This window comes from Lycium barbarum, chromosome 7, assembly GCF_019175385.1.
Source record: "Lycium barbarum isolate Lr01 chromosome 7, ASM1917538v2, whole genome shotgun sequence".
NCBI lineage: Eukaryota > Viridiplantae > Streptophyta > Magnoliopsida > Solanales > Solanaceae > Lycium > Lycium barbarum.
In genome coordinates this window covers 26398826-26416787 of record NC_083343.1, presented here as the reverse complement: position 1 = coordinate 26416787, position 17962 = coordinate 26398826, and positions in this window count along the sequence as shown.

The window sequence follows — 17962 nt, the reverse complement described above, 5'->3', positions numbered from 1 at the left end:
TAGAGATTAGGAATTAATTAATTGTGATTGGATTATTGAGTGGGAATTAGTAATTAATTAAATTAATTAAGTTAATTCTTAATTGTGGGCCCCACCCAAAAAAAAATGACAACTCAACAAAATGCTTTGGTGAGTCAAAGGATAAGTGGGATACGTGGCCATAGATGGAGTAACATATATAAGCAATGGGGTAATGAAGAATTCACCATTTTTGATTTCATTTTACCAAAAAAAAAAAAAAAAAAAAGTAAAGCTTCCATGGCTGCTCACGGCCAGCCATGGTTGCTGAAGAAAAATTTTATTTTTCTTGTTTTGATTAAGTTCTAAGTTGAATTAAAAGTTCAAGGAGGTGATAGCAACATTGGATATTAAGTCGGAGAAGAAGAAATTGTAAAATTGGAGCAATTAAGAGTGGAAATTCCTCCGAGAAAATTAAGGTAAGATTTTCTTGTTTTATGGTGTAATTGTGTTAATAGTATTGTAATGGAATTATTAAAATTGGATTGGGCGAAATTGGAAGAAGAAAATTACATGAAATCGTTGTTATATGGAATTGTGGGTTGAAAAGGGTTCAGAAGAATTGTTGGATTGTTAGAATTGTTATGGGCTGAATTGGGAGAATTTATTATATATATTTTTGTTGTTGGTATTGATGTGTCAACAGGAGAGCAATTGGAAATTTGGGATAGATGAATATATATAGGGGAAGTGCTGCCGGATTTTCGCTAAATCTTTAGATAATAGAAAACCCTAAACGAGATTATATAAACTAAAACATAGGTTCAATAAGAAATGGGTTATAGATTTGTGGACTAGAAAATATAGTTGCTAACGATAACGTTAATCTTATATAAAATAGGTTAAAAGAGCGACGAGACGAACGGATTACGAATAGCCGCTAACAGGTATGTAAAGTTGTCCCTTCTTTCTTTTGGCATGTCTTAGACTTAAGTGATGACTGATATGAACTTTGGGGTAATTCCATTCATAAGCTTGGAGTGATATTTATGATTCTCATTCACTTCTTGATATTACAATTCTCAAGTGATTGAGCCTCCCTCTTCAGTTTTCTGTATGTTGGTTAATAGTCGGTAAATATCCGTTCCTATTCTTAGGAACTCTATGGTAACTAGTTACTGGACTTCTATAAGGTGTTTCATACTATAGTGACATATGACTATGACCCTTAAGGTTTTGTGATATGCTTATGATGACATTCAAGGGATGTTTGATATGTTCCGAGTGATATTCGAAAGGTATTTGATACGACTATTGTCCTAATTTTCAAATGGTAACTCGTGTTAACTATTCTATTGAGTCCTTGAAAATGTTTTTAAATTGCATATAGTTTCTCACTACTCTGCTCGTGCATGCCTCAATATGTCTTTCACTGAATCCCGGGCCAGGATATGTTTTCGTGCACAGCTTCACTGCATTGTTCACCGAGTCCCTCACTAGAGGGTCGGGACACGTTATATGTATATGTATATGATGATATGATGACATGATGATATGATGATACGGTGATGGCGGCCAAGATGGCATATGATGACTTTATCCACCGAGCCCCTCACTAGAGGGTCGGGACACGTTATATGTATATATATATATATATATATATATATATATATATATATATATATATATATATATGCATGATGATGATATGATTTTATTTACCGAGTCCCTCACTATAGGGCCGGGACACGTTATATATATGATATATGATATTGATATGCATGACTTTCATTTCATAAGGCAAGTGTATTGATGTTTTAAAAGTCATACTTGTTTCTGGTAATCTCTATTTCATTTATGATCCTCTTTACTGTATTTCATGCTTTAAATACTCAGTACATATTCCGTACTGACCCCCTTTCTTCGGGGGGCTGCGTTTCATGCCCGCATGTACAGATAGTCGGTTGGGTGACCCTTCAGCATAGGACTTCTACTCAGCTATTTTGGAGAGCTCCGTTGTTCCGGGGTTTTAGCTTTTAGTACAGATCTGATTATATATATATATATATATATGTATATGTTATCCAGGGGTACGGCGGGGCCCTATCTCGTCATATTTCTCTATTCGTACTCTTAGAGGTCTGTAGACATATGTGTGGCTAGTGTATGGATTCTGTTCAGCTGTGTCTATACGAGGTGTTGTGGTATGATGTTCGTCTATAGTGGCAGCCTTGTCGGCTTGCATATGATATTGATATGTGATGGCAGCCTTGTCGGCTTGCGTATTATTTCATGATATGATCAGTTGTGACTCCTCAGGAGACAGTGTATCTGAATATACATATATGTTGACGCTATGAACCTTCAGAGTTCTTTGTAAAGTCCATATTGTTCATAGGTTCAGTTTGATTATGTTTAACAGGTACGTATACGGGTGTCCAGGTCGGGTACCAGTCACGGCCCATGGGGGTGGGTCGTGACATTCGCGTTTTCGCGAAACTAGTATGACACGTAATCGACCCCGTGGGTCTCAACAATCCCCATCTTGTGTAGCAACTCATGCATGTCCAATATAAACTCATACGCATCCCCTCCAAAAGTGCCAGCAAATCTCGGCGGCTCCATCGTCCTGAATCTCCCTACCAGCTCCTGATCAGTCAAGCTCATAACAGGGCCTGCCATGGGTGTAAGATCATCTCCTGGGCCCAGCACTGCATCCATACGTTGAGCTATAGCGGCAGCAGGGTGCGTTGTACGAGTCTATCTTTGCTCGGGGGTATGCACCCCACCTCTAGTCTGTGATCCTCCACCCGGAGAAGTAACTCCAGCGGCTGCCTGCTGGGCATCCAAGTGAAGTAAAACACGCGCCATAGTATCCTATATCATCTGCTCTGAAGTGGCCACGCGGTGTGCCCGTGCTGGAGCCACACATCCCTAACGGCCTGTTCTCGAACCTACTGGACCTTAGGCTCTGGAGATGGAGATCATTCACACCGCTGCCTTACCACAGGAGCCCTACCCCTGGTTGGGGAAACCCCACGGCCTCTAGCTCGATCGCGTCCTCTAGTTGTCACTCTTCCCCTGGTGTCAGTCGTAGCTGCGGGCTTTGGCACCTGGTCTCGAGCCATCATTGCTCGAATCCTCACCATCTGTGAGAGAAGAGATAAGAGTTTGATACCAATTTGATCATTCCAGATACCAATTAGAATAAAGTAGCAAGAAAGAATGAAAGAAAGTAAAGTTTCCTAAATGTCCCATAGCCTCTCGCAGATAAGTACGGAGCTTATCATACCGATCCACGAGACTCTACTAGACAGGCTCTTGTATTATAGTTTTGGTAACCTAGGGCTCTAATACCAACTTGTCACGACCCAATTTCACTAACTCGCGCAGGCACCTACCTTTCCCACCTCGATAAGCGAACCCTTATTCCAACAATCATAAAAACATGAATAAATAAATAAATAACCGAAAGAAGATAGAATAACGTAATTCTTGCGATAATGATATAAGAAATGTGAAAGTAATGAAATACACCCCTATTTGGTTTGGTCATACAAGAGAATATAACTAAATACTACAAGTCTGAACAATAGTAATACATCAATTGTCTCAAAATCATGTCCCAGGACGGAAATAAAGACGTAATAAAAGAAGAGTCTTCAAGGCGGCGAATGTCCTCGTGCTCACCCTGTAAGACTTGAAACAACAATGCTCGACTACTATCAGCCACGAGGAGTAGAGGTCGATCCCATGTGGAACTCTGCATTTATAAAATAATGCAGCAAGTACAGGTCAGTACAAACAGCAAGTACTGGTAGGTAAAATAGGGCGATTAAGACTAGCTAATGTGTATAAAGATAACAAAGTAAGATAAACACATAAACCAACAAGTACAAGTCAATACGAATTTGTATCCATAGTACAAGTCATCACCTATGTTATAGCATCTAAACCCAACTGTGTCAGGCCGCAGTATGATCAATCTGAACCAATCAATCACAATAATGTCACAACAAGTCATCAAAATCAAAGGTACAATGCAATGCAACAATGTATGTATGAGGAATGCAATGCATATGCACCGTACACATGTACTTCGATGATGGAACATCACATCTCGACAGCCAAACCAATGAGGGACCTACGAAGTCCATGTACCACTCCCACGATCCAAGCAAAGACATTGGGCATCGGACACTCAATCGTTCCATCAAGAAACCTCGGGAAACGTACACTCAGTCCGCTCGGATAAATGACCTCAGATCATGGACTTTCATCTTTCTTTTACGCTCTCCGGCAGAAACCTCGGAGGCTACACTCCCTCACTTCCATCATCAGTACCAAATCATGCATTATCAATGAATCATGGAAATGAGTGTGAATACAATGCGAGGTAATATCAATATATCAATTCCATCCAAACAGTACCACCCAAGGCACACAAGTAGTATCAATAATAAGGATACACAATAAGCCACAATGGAATCACAATCTCATCTCATTACTGAATCAAGTAAAGTACCACAATATCATAGTCATAATATAACACTAGTCATAATTTCCCAATGTCTCAACATGGCAATGAGCCAATAAATAAATAGAACAAGATAAGTATATCAACACAACGGGGTGGCTAGCGCCCAAATCATACAACAAGGCCCAACCTAAGACAATATCCAACCCAACTTCATACCCAAAGATTTACATGAATTCTCTGACATTATCATCTAAATATACTCTTCGCTAATCGAAGTCTCACCATAAAGTAAACCATAACCTACTTGGAGAGCCGAACAGCAAGGTCTCAAAATCAAAGCTTAGTCTTCCCTTTTCGTTGAGCCTCGAGATAACGAAAGTCTAAACATATCTGAATCATGAAATTAGAATTAAGAAGAACATCATTCAAGCCTGACTTCTATTCAAGACCCAAATCCCAATTTATAGAATGGGGTTCATGAACTAGAAATATGAAAATAGGAATCTATGGTTCTCAACATGAAATTAATGTTCTAGGTGATCAATTCCCATCAATAATAAGCTAGGAGGACTAACAAAATTCTTAAATTTGGATTCTAGGAAAAACTCCCAAATTTGGATATGAACCCTAACTTCCAATTCCACAAATTTACCACTAATTAGGAAGGAATCATGCAATAATAGATTCTAATCATCAATTCCACGCTTAATGAAGCTAACCCAATCAATAAATCAAGATTTAAAAGCCTAGAATGAAGAACCCCTTGAACCCTCTTTTAATCATCAAACTCTTAAAGAACTAGCATGATAATGGATTCCTAAGGTGATAAAGTAATCATGGAATGAAAAGGAAAGTAAAGGGAGTTACCACAATGAATTTCCCCCAAGAATTGCCTTGAAATGCTCCCAATAACTCAGTTTTTCGGTATAGTAATGAAGGAGGAACTTAGAGCTTTTAACACTCACTTAATGAATCTATCTGCCCGATACCGCTTTTGCACCACGAGACCGCTGCGGCGGTTCCGCTATAGCACCCCCTCAGACCATTGCGGCAGTCAACCAAGAAAACACTAGGCCGCTTTTGCAGCATGGCCACCGCTATAGCGGTGCCGCCATTGCGGTTCTGGTGCCGCTACAGCGGACACCAAACACCAGAAAAATCCCCAAGTTTCATAATCTCAACCTGAAATCGCGACTATCACCCGAAGTCATCTGCTCACATACCATTTATGCAGACACATATAAAAACATGCTACCATCGCGCTCGTGGCCTCGGAATTCCCAATGGACGTCTCGTTGATCGAGTCAACCCCCGATACTTCAAAACCAACTTCCTAACCTAAGTACCAAAATGTACCCGAGCGCACCAGGAACAGAACAAAATATACGCTCGCGTTCTAAAAGACTATCTGGACCATTCGGAATCGACAGATTTCCGAAAAATATCCGTTTACCCAAAAGTCAACTTGAGTCAACTTTTTTTCTCTTTAAGCCCAAATTTGCCAAAAAGTCACCCAAATCATATCCAAAAACCTTGGGAAGCCAGTCAAATTTCCCCTCGGGTCAAATGTGAGCTAAACAAGCTTGGGGAATAGTCAAAAGCATCGAAAAGACTATAACGACCAAACGGGTCATTACATGTATTCATTGCTTCCGAAGTATTCGATTCATTCTTTAAAAATGCTTATGGATGCTTTTATCAAAGCACATGCTGGAGCAAAGAAGGTGTTAGCAAGGAAAGCAGATATCTTCAAGATTGCCCAAGGAAATGCTGAGTTGCTTCATGAGTTTGTTATAAGGTTCCAAAAGAAACGAATGATTTTGCCGGCTATCCCGGATGAATAGGCAGCAAAAGCATTTACCAAGGTGTTAAACCCTAAAAGTTCAAGTGCCTCGTTAAAAATGAAAGAAAACCTAGTGGAATTTCCTGCTACAACATTGGCAGATGTTCGTAATAGGTAAGAATCAAAAATCCGAGTGGAAGATGACCAATTCGAATTACCGATTGGATCAACTGGTTGGAGTCGGAACCATGACAAGTCAAGAAAGAATGTTGATTATGCTTAAAGATTTGGAAAAGAAAGATATCACCATATGATCAACAGGAAAAGTCTCGTTCAAGACCAGAACAGAGCCAAAACAATAAGTATGAGAGATCGAATCCTGATAGAAAAGTCGATTCTAATCAAAGTAGACGAGGACTGCAGTCTAAGTCAACAACAGTTGATTTGATTACAAGCAATATTGAAAATCAAAGGTTGTCAAAATACAATTTCAACATTGATTTAGTGGAATTAGTCGCGGTAATAAATAAGATCGATGGCGTGAAACGACCCAGACCAATGAGATTAGATGCTAGTCAAAGGGATATAAGCTTATTTTGTGATTTTCATGGAACCCATGGTCATCGAACTGCTAATCATCGTCACCTCAGGGACGAGGTAGCACGATTATTAAAGGACGGTAACTTAAGAGAATTCTTGAGGGACAGAGTCAAAGATAACTACGAAATAAATAGGGATTTAGTCAGGCAAGAGCTTCATAGCGAACCATGCCATGTTATCAACGGGATAATTGACGAGCCCGGAGAATTCCCCGGTTAGAGAGAACGAGGTGAAAGGAGTTTGCAGACGAAAAATTCTAAAACATGAGCGGAAAAAAGTGTTGTCAATTGGCAATACAAGTGTGGAAGAAATTTCACCCTGTCCCAATGATTTGGTGATTTATGCTTTGATTAATAATTGTGTAGTTTCCGGAGTTTCAGTCGTTCCAAGAAGTGCGGTGAAAGGAATACAAATTTAAAATAATAAAGGGAGCCATAGATTTTAAGGTTGTGTTGGGATACCTTGGATTCAAGATACAAGCTCCGTGATCGCAGCTTCACTCATACGGTTAGAATTTCAAACGCCGGAGGGAGTGGAACACGCCCCAGCGAAACGTTTCGACGATTTGGATGTCCGGTAGTGACATAGTCAAGGTAGATTTATTTTTTCAAAAAAAAAACATGCAGGGAATATGGAAGAATAACCGATAGATGGAAGAAGTGAGCAAAAGGAATGAGCAAAGAACTGTTTAACCAGATATGGTTACAGGGAAGAATTTCACACCAAATTGTCGCAATAAAATCATTCAAGGTAAGTTTTAATTCTTTAAATACTTTTTCTAAGAAAGTTACAACATTTATTGCAGGAAAAAAAGTAAAGCGGTTTCAAACAAAGAATGAGTTTGGAAGCACGGGAAGATTGCAAAATTGTCCAGAGGATTTAGAAAACATGTGTTGCACTCTTTTTCCCATCGTCCGATTTTTATCCCTCAAAATAAAGAAAGGGTTTTTCCGGCAGGGTTTTTAATGAGCTAGCAACAAACGTGTTATTTTAGATAGTAATTCAATTTGATTAGTCACGATAGGTAGCAAGAAGTCAGGAATGATCCAAAAAAGATTTCGAGAAGATTAGTCGCGGCAAGGAACTAAGGACTGGCGGAAGAAAGATGGTGTTAAAATTTTAAAATCCAAAAGCTGGAACAACTTTATTAAAGTTAAGTATTGTAAAAATTGGGGACGGTTAACCAACCTATCAGCTAGTTAGTCAAAAGGTTGTGCAATAGTTTTTGGATTTATTTCCTAAAGTTTGATTTATAGCAGAAAGAGAATTGTATCAGTAAAATAGACTTTTCTCTCTTCAAGAAAAACTTTGATTGAGAGTTTCCCATACTTGAGTTATACACAGATTATAAGCTTATACTAAAGCAAATAATCCCCAAATGAATAAAAGACGTCTAATTCATTAGCATAATTATAAGGCCTTATTGATGAAAAGAAAATTGAGTTAGAAGTAGCGTTCCCGAACAATAAATCAAATTCAGAGGTATTTAAACCCAAGAAAATCAAATTCAGAGGTATTTAAACCCAAGAAAATCAAATTCAGAGGTATTTAAACCCAAGAAGATCAAATTCAGTGGTATTTAAACCCAAGAAAATCAAATTTAGAGATATTTAAACCCAAGAAAGTTAAATATAGAGGTATTTAAACCCGAGAAAATTATTATCCATTTGGAAGCATTTAGTCCGGATGATAATAAGATAATCCGAGTAAAACAAAAAACACGAAGATTATCCACCCGAGTGCAGTAAAAGTGTACATGGAGTCGCACACATATGTCGTTTTCGGAGTAAATATGGAAGAGTTCACTTGCCTTATGGAAGAAAGGAATCCGGGTGAACAGAAGGTAAAAGAATTGACTTGTCCTCAGAAGTAGTGCGTCCGGGTAAATCTTAATTATTTTCGTATCTTTACTTTGTCTTACAATAAAATAAGAAATAGTGACCGGAGTTATAACAAAAAAAAAAAAAAAAAAAAAAAGGTGTGATAAGGAAGTAGATTGATTCAGAAAAGTCTTGTTTATTAAATTAGAAGTTGGGCATATACGTTGAAAGATTAAAAGGTACGATAAAGGGCTCAAGATAAGTGCAAGAATGGAAAGGGTTACAATGTATCAGCAAATTACTAGTCTCAAACTAATCACCATTCAGATCATCCACTGTTCTCATCAAAATTACATTAATCATAAAAATTCTTCCTATGTGCTTACGATAGAATTAACCTACGGGTTTCTTCTTCAAACCCCCTCTGGAATCTTCTGCGAGCTTGAGCATGGAACAACTTGGCAAGTCCATTAGTAGACATGTCAAGAAGAGCATCAAGAAATTCAATTTCTTCAACGTTCTCTTCTTTGACTGCTGCCTAGCATCTTCGCCTTCATATTCCATTGAGGTAGGTACGGGAAATGCCTAAGCAATAAAAGTAGCTAGGGTAAATAAACGGAAGAGGAAGGAGATGATTATACCAAAAAATAGAGTGAACACATGATTGATGCAGCTGAAAACAAGTTATGTTATCGAAAGATAGAAATACACTCGGAGATTGTAAAAATTGACCAAGCCACATTACAAACCCGCATAAAGGACTGGTATGTCTAGTCCTATGGTCCTCTTGGGCTTAAAAGCAGAACTTGGAGAAGTTCCATTAAAAGCTAACAATTGTTTGAAACAAAAAAAAAATCCTATTTTGAAAATTTAGAGCAAGTACGAGGGTTAAATTTCCGGAGTAGCTCCAGCAGCAAGTGGTGACTGAGAGTCTTCACTCCCCAGTCTGTAGCCTTCGAGATCCTGGATGTCCTCAATAGCCATCTCTGTAAAACCTCCTAGTCAATTTTCTCTTCAAGCAGCGGCATAGGATGATCAAAATCAAGAGAACTTGCCTCTTCGAGCATATCCCTCTGGGTTTCGAGAATGGCAGGATCACGACGAAGCCATAATTTTTGGCATCGAGCTCGAAGGCTATCCCAGGAAACCTCAACACAGAAAAGCTGGCCCTGGATGTTGTTAAAAATAATCCTCAAGCCTGGCAACTTTATTCTGAAGACCTACATACAAGGAAGTTAGAATCTAAAGAGAATTCTCCCGATCCCTTAGTGAATTAGCCGCGTCATCCAAGGGCATTTTCATGGAGGCCTGGAGATAATTATAGTCTCGAATTTCAGCCTGGATCCTCTTTACTTCAACCCTCATACGGTTATTATCTTCCTGGAGCTTGACCTCGCTACAGGAGGGAGCAATGGATCATGCAAGTTCAGAAATGGAGGTAGCAGCCATGGGACCCTGAAAGAGGGATAATAAAAAGGTCAACTGGGGGGGGGGGGGGGGGGGGGGGTACTTGCGAAGAAATTCACTAGGAAGGCAGAATAGTTACTTGAAGGAATAGATTGGCCAGGTGTGGCAGTGAAGATTCCAAGCTGGCAGTCGGAGATTTAGGACATAGAGATGAGCCCGAAGTTCTAGCTTCAACTGGTGGAATGAAGCTCCTCTGCGATGGTTCGCAAATAGGGGTAGCAGGGCTTCCTGAGCATACTTCGGTAGGAGAATCCTTGGGTTCCCTGGATGCTTTGCTGGAACCGTCAGGCAATGGATCATGGAGATCACCAACTCGTGGCTGCTAACCATCATCATCATCGATAAAAATAACTCCAGGGTGAACAGCCTACTGAGCTTTGCTCCATGCTTCCATAAGCCGAGCCTACTGAGCTTTGCTCCATGCTTCCATAAGCCGAGCCTACTGAGCTTTGCTCCATGCTTCCATAAGCCGACGTCGAGTTCATACTCTGGAACCAATTTCTGCCGGGGAAGTAAAAGTATCTTTTAGTTTACCCTTACGGCTAGAGGAATCAGCATTAACAATATTTGACAAGTCAATCTTTCGAGTGTGGACCCTTTGGGAGGTGGACTTTCTTGCAAGAAGGCCTGTAAGGATAGGTTCAGTAAATAAATAAATATAAAAAAAAATGAGAAGTCATGCGAAACTAACAAAAATGAGTTTGCCTCCCCGTGATTTTTTCTCTCCAACAATCGGAGTTCATACTTCTCAAAGACCGAGTCATGTAGGGAGTAGCACGCAATAGTGCAACAACCCATTCAAAAATCCCAACCAGAAGTTCTGGTTCAACAGGAACCGCTAGAAAAGTAATAAAATACAAAAAAGGGGTAAGTAAAATGAGGCATGAAGCAATGATAAAACAACAAAGAGGAAAAAGGGAAATTCCATGGAAAGTCATACGAGTAATGTTCCATGCCTCCGGAAACGGCTCAGGCTAGAAACGATAAAGGTGGTTGGTCCAAATAATCACGAACCTATGAAGCCACCCCCGGTCAAAATATTCCTCCGGATTAACAGGCATTATTTTCTGCGAGGATATAAATGTACTAACCCTCCTCGAAAAATCCGAGGAGCGTACAAATGCATCAAGTGATTAACGGAGAATGCAACTCCGATTTGGTTGGCCAAAAGTTGAATACAATAGACCAGGCGCTAAATTTGAGGGGCAACTTGACCAATACAAACCCGATATCGGTGACAGAAGTCTTCAATAATCTTGTGAATAGGGATCCTTAAACCTATTGCAAAATGATAGGTATATACCATGGATAAACCTTCAAAGTGATGGTTCATCTTGGCTTCAGAATTAACATCAGCAATTTCAACTTCAGGTGTGAAGTTGCAGTCCTCTCAAACCATGGGAATTGTGTCAGTAATTATGAAGGGATCAATTTTTTCAACGAATTGATGATGGTCAATAGAACTAAAATCTTCATGATACTTGAACCCCATTGGGATGATATCAGTGGCAAGGGAATTAAGGTCAATTTCTTGACTTGTTTGTGAGATTGGGGCTTTCCTAGAACGATGTTCGGGAGATGGAGTAGTATTATGAGAAGAGTGATTAGGAGATAGAGAGGCAGAAATTTTAGAATCTTTGCAAAAGTATAAAAGATGAAGACAAGGAAGGTTTCAAGATAAATTATTTGTTGTTTAAGGAAAGAAAAAATTTGGTTGAATTTAGGCTCTATCTATTGCTTTATTTGTACTCCACTAAGGAAGATGAAATGTTTGGTACTCAAAAGGACACAATTTTCTATGAATGGCAGATTTATGTCAGTCATCGTGATTTAAAGGTTGTCGGGACTTCACAGTAGAAGCATTGAATTCCCCAGTGTCACTTCTCTCCACCAGAGAGTCGGGGGACTATTTGTATACATGGTAAGATATAGATCGACACGTGGCATGATGGGAATGAAACACGTGGCCGTTAGGGTGAAGTCATTTCATTTAGTCGGAATGAGAGACCCCGGATAAACTCGGAGCAAACGTTCCGAGGGAGTTGTCCCGGGTCATTAATGGAAGATTAACGTTACATGACTGGTCCTGATTTAAAGCAAATGTTATGATTTAGGATTAAAGCATCATTTATTGTCTATTATTACTCATTATTAGAATTAGGTCATGGCTTATGTGCTGAGGAATTACTATAAAAGGAGCCTAAAAGCCTCTAGAAAGGGGCATCAAATCACAATTACTTACTCACATTCATACAATTCAGTCCTTCAGAATTAGCTTATTTTGTCATTCTTTTGTACCGGATTAATATTTATTCTTTAAGGCCAAAATGTATAATTGTTCCTCGGAGGAAAACCAATCAAAAGATTCACTCCAAGGATCAATAAAACCTAGGGTTAATTATTTCATTATCACTTTATAATTTCATACTGATTTATTCATTTTATTTCTCTATTTGTTATTAGCTTTTATTAATTATTTATAAAAAATCAATTCACATTTCATTTAAACCACAAACAAATTCAACTGTTTGTTTTTAGGGTAAGCAGTTTGGTGCCCATCGTGAGGCTAAGGATAATAGTGATATTGTTTGTTACTCTAATTACTTTAGTTACAATAACAACATACCCAGTATATTCCCACATGGTGGGGTCTGGGGAGGGTAGAGTGTACGCTAACCTTACCCCTACCTTTAGAGGTAGGAAGGTTCTTTCCGATTGACCCTCGGCTCAAGAAAAGGTGCCAAGATATGTAGTAATAGTAACATATAATAAGATAAATGACTTTAAAGAAAGAAAGAACGAAAAAAGAAAGCTATATGAGAGATCTAGAAAAAATAAGCGAGTGAACAAAGATAATAATACTCCTAATATGGAAAATCCTCGCGGCCCCCTACTAGGCCTCTACCTTGATAATCGAACTCCACACCCTCCTATCACTGGTCATGCCCTCGGTAAGCTAAAGTAGCGCAATATCCTGCTGAATCACCTCTCCCCAGGCCTTCTTGGCCTACCCCTCCCTCTCTTCAGGCCCACCACTTCTAGCTTCTCACACTTTCTCACTGACACATCACTGCATCTCCGATGCACATGGATGAACCATCTCAGCCTCCCTTCCCATATCTTATCCACCACTGGGGCCATGCCCACCTTATCCCAAATCACTTCATTTTGAATCATATCTCTCCTGGTATGCCCGCACATCCATCTCAGCATCCGTATCTCTACTACCTTCATTTTCTGGACATGAACATTCTTAACTGGCAAGCACTCCGTCCAATACAACATAGTCGGTCTAACCACCACTTTGTAGAACTTTCCCTTTAGTATAGGTGGCACCTTCTTATCACACAACACCCCCAATGCGAGCTTCCATTTCATCCATCCAGCTCCAGTACGATGTGTGACATCGTCATCAATCTTACTATTCCCTTGGATGATCGACCCCAGGTGCTTGAAACTTTCTTTCTTCGAGATGACCTAAGTATCTAGCTGCACGTCCGCATCCTCTACTTGAATCAAATCACTGAACTTGCACTCTAAGTATTGTGCCTTAGTCCTGCTCAACTTGAAACCTTTCAACTCCAGGGTCTTTTTCCAAACCTCCAGTCTCGCGCTAACACCGCTCCGCGACTCATCAATAACCATAATATCATTTGTAAACAACATGCACCACGGCACCTTTCCTTGAATGTAGCATGACAGTGCGTCTATCGCCAAAGAAAATAAAAAAGGGCTAAGAACGGACCCCTGATGCAGGCCCAACGTGACTGGGAAATGTTCTGAGTCACTTCCAAACATCCTCACCCGGGTCTTGGCTCCATCATACATGTCCTTAATCACTCTAATGTAAGTTACAGGAACATCTCTAGCTTCCAGAAATCTCCACAGCACCTCTTTCGGGACTTTGTCATAAGCCTTTTCTAGGTCAACAAACACCATGTGAAATTCCTTCTTCTTATCCCTATACTACTCCACCAACCTCCTCACAAGGTGAATGGTGTAGTTAAACTTCCTGTCATGAATCTGAACTGGTTCTCTGATATACACACTATCTTCCTCACTCTCACTTCCACCACTCTCTCCCAAACTTTCACTCTAATTACTTTACTTCTCACTTTTAAATCTTTGTCACCAGGTAGTTTTTGACAATGACACACTAGAAATCAAGCTGATGGAGTGTTGAACAACTGGAATGCTCAAGAAAAAGATCCGGCAGCAGGAGAAGTCAGGGAGAGGAACGATCGAACCCCGATTCCCCCTTGTGGATCTAAGCACAAAGGAGACGATTCGATTCCTAATAATGACCATGAAGAAAAAGTGGTTACGAAAGCAGACCCAGGGATAACAAAGATATTAGAACTGCTATAAAACCAGCAGAAAGCTATTGCTAACTTACAAGCAGGGAGACGCAATGATGGTGCCATTTCACTTAATACAGAGGCAGTAAGGAGAAAGCGGCAGTGGAGCCCGTAGTGGCAGAGCAACACCTAAAGTTATGCAACACCTGAAGGCTCTTTCCAATTGGTTAGAAAAGAATTAAGCAGTCAGTTGGATCGAATGAAAAAGAATTTAAGGCATTCAATTCCCAGATAGATCAAATTCAAGGAGCCCCGCCAGTACTGAAGGGATTGGATATAACAAGATATATGCAGCTGCCGTTCTCACCAAGCAAAACGCCTAAATTTATCCCGAAGAGGTTCAAAATGCCGGATCTACCTAAATATGATAGGACCATAGATCCTCAGAAGCATGTGACCTCTTACAAATATGCTAATAAAGGGAATTATATGAAGCTGGACGAGATTGAGCCCATTTTACTCAAGAAGTTTGGTGAAACATTGCCCAAAGGGGCAGTGACTTGGTATTCATTGCTTCCGGAGCATTCGATTCATTCTTTAAAAATGCTTGCGGATGATTTTATCAAAGCACATGCTAGAGCAAAGAAAATGTCAACAAGGAAAGCAGATATCTTCAAGATTGCCCAAGGCGATGTTGAGTTGCTTCGTGAGTTTGCTATAAGATTCCAAAAGGAACAGATGTTGTTGCCGGCTGTCCCGGATGAATGCGCAGTAGACGCATTTACCAAGGGGTTAAACCCTAAAAGTTCAAGTGCCTCGTTAAAAATGAAAGAAAACCTATTAGAATTTCCTACTACAACTTGGGAAGATGTTCATAATAGGTATGAATCAAAAATTCGAGTGGAAGATGACCAATTCGGATTACCGGCTGGATCAACTGGCCGGAGTCGGAACCATGACAGGTCAAGAAGGAATGTTGATTATGATTCTAGATTTGGAAAAGAAAGATATCAACCGCATGGTCAACAGGAAAGGTCTCGCTCAAGACCAGAACAGAGCCAGGACAATAAATATGAGAGATCGAATCCTGATAGAAAGGTCGATTCTGGTCAAAGTAGATGAGGACTGCAGTCCAAGTCAACAACAGTTGATTCGATTACAAGCAATACTGAAAATACATGGTTGTCAGAATACAATTTCAACAATGATTTAGTGGAATTAGTCATGGTAATAAATAAGATCGATGGAGTGAAACGACTAGACCAATGAGATCAGATCCTAGTCAGAGGGATATGAGCTTATTTTGTGATTTTTAATGGAACCTATGGTCATCGAACTGCTGATTGTAGTCACCTCAAGGACAAGGTAGCCCGTTTATTAAAAGATGGTCACTTAAGAGAATTCCTGAGTGACAGAGCCAAAGATAACGAAGGAAATAATAGGGATTTAGTCAAGCAAGAGCTTCAGACCGAACCATGCCATGTTATCAATGTGATAATTAACGAGCCCGGACAAACCAATGAAACTCCTCCAGTTAGAAAGGATGAGGTGACAGGAGTTCGTAGACGGAAAATTCTGGAACATGAGCGAAAAAAAGTGTTGCCAATTGGCAATAGAAGTGTGGAAGAAATTTCACCGCGTCCAAATGATTTTGTGATTTCTGCTTTGATTACTAATTGTGTAGTTTCTGGACTTTCAGTTGTTCTAAGAAGTGCGGTGAACATTATTTAGTGAGAAGTTATAAAACAGTTGGCAATCATGGATGAAATAGAACTACCCAAGAAGGAAATCGGGGAGATAGTTAGACCCGGAGAAATTATGAAAGGGGTTGTAGAATTGTTAGTTGTCACAAGAGGCGGTGAAAGGAATATATGGTTCCGTATAATAAATGAAGGCATAGATTTTAAGGTTGTGTTGGGGATACCATGGATTCAAGATACATGTGCCGTGATCGCAGCTTCACTCAGACGGTTAGAATTTCAAACATAGGAGGGAGTGGAATATGTCCCGACTAAAAGTTTCCACGAATGGGATGTCCGGTAGTGACATAGTCAAGGCTGATTTATTTTGTCAAAAAAAACTCGCATGGAAGATAAAGGAATAATCGATAGAAGGAAGAAGTGAGCAAAAGGAATGAGCGAAGAACAGTTTAACCAGATATGGTTATAGGGAAGAAGTTCACACCAAATTGTCGCAAGACAAAATCAATCAAGGTAAGTTTTAATTGTTAAATATTTTTTCTAAGAAAGTTACAACGCTTATTGCAGGAACAAAAGGAAAGCGGTTTCCAAAAAAGAATGAGTTTGGAAGCACGGGAAGATTGCAAAGTTATCCGGAGCATTTAGAAAACACATGCTGCACTTTTTTACCCTTCGTGGGATTTTATCCCTAAAAACAAAGAAAGGATTTTTCCGGCAATGTTTTTAATGAGGCAGCAACAAATGTGCTACTTTAGATAGTAAGTCAGATTGATTGGTCACCATAGGTAGCAAGAAGTCAAGAATGATCCAAAAAATATTTCGAGAAGATTAATCGCAGCAACGAACTAAGGATTGGCGGAAGAAAGAAGGAGTTAAAATTTTCAAATCCAAAAGCTGGAACAACTTTATTAAAGTTAAATATTGTAAAAACTGGGGACTGTGAGCCAAGCTCTTAACTGGTTAGTCAAAAGGTTGTACCATATTTTTTGGATTTATTTCCTAAAGTTTGATTTACAGTAGAAAGAGAAATGTATCAGTCAAATAGACTTTTTTCTCTTCAAGCAAAACTTTGATTGAGTAGTTGAAAATACTCAAGTTATACACAAATTATAAGCTTACACTTAAGCAAATAATGCCCAAATGAATTAGAGACGTCGAATTCATCAGCATAATAGAAGACCTTATTCATGAAAAGAAAATTGAGTCGGAAGTATCATTCCCGACCAATAAATCAAATTCTGAGGTATTTAAACACATGAAAATCAAATTCAGAGATATTTAAACCCAAGAAAATTAAATTCAGAGGTATTTAAACCCAAACAGATCAAATTCAGAGGTATTTAAACCCAAAAAATCAAATTCAGAGGTATTTAAACCCAAGAAAATTAAGTATAGATGTATTTAAACCCCAAAAAATTATTATCCATTTGGAAGCATTTAGTCTAGATGATAATAAGATAATCCGAGTGGGAAACAAATGCGGGGATTATCCACCCGAATGCAGTAAAAGTGTACATGGAATCGCACATATATGTCATTTTCGGAGTAAATATGGAAGAGTTAACTTGCCTTAGGGAAGAAAGGAATCCCAGTGAATAGAAGATAAAAGAATTGACTTGTCCTCAGAAGTAGTGCGTCCGGGTAAGTCTTGATTGTTTTCAAATCTTTACTTTGTCTTACAATAAAATAAGAAACAGTTACCAGAGTTATAAGAAACAAACAAAAAAAGAGTTGTGACAAGGAAGTAGGTTGATTCAGAAGAGTCATGTTTATGAAATTAAAAGTTGGGAATACACGTTGAAAGATTAAAAGGTACAACAAAAGGCTCAAGATAAGTGCAAAAACTGAAAGGGTTA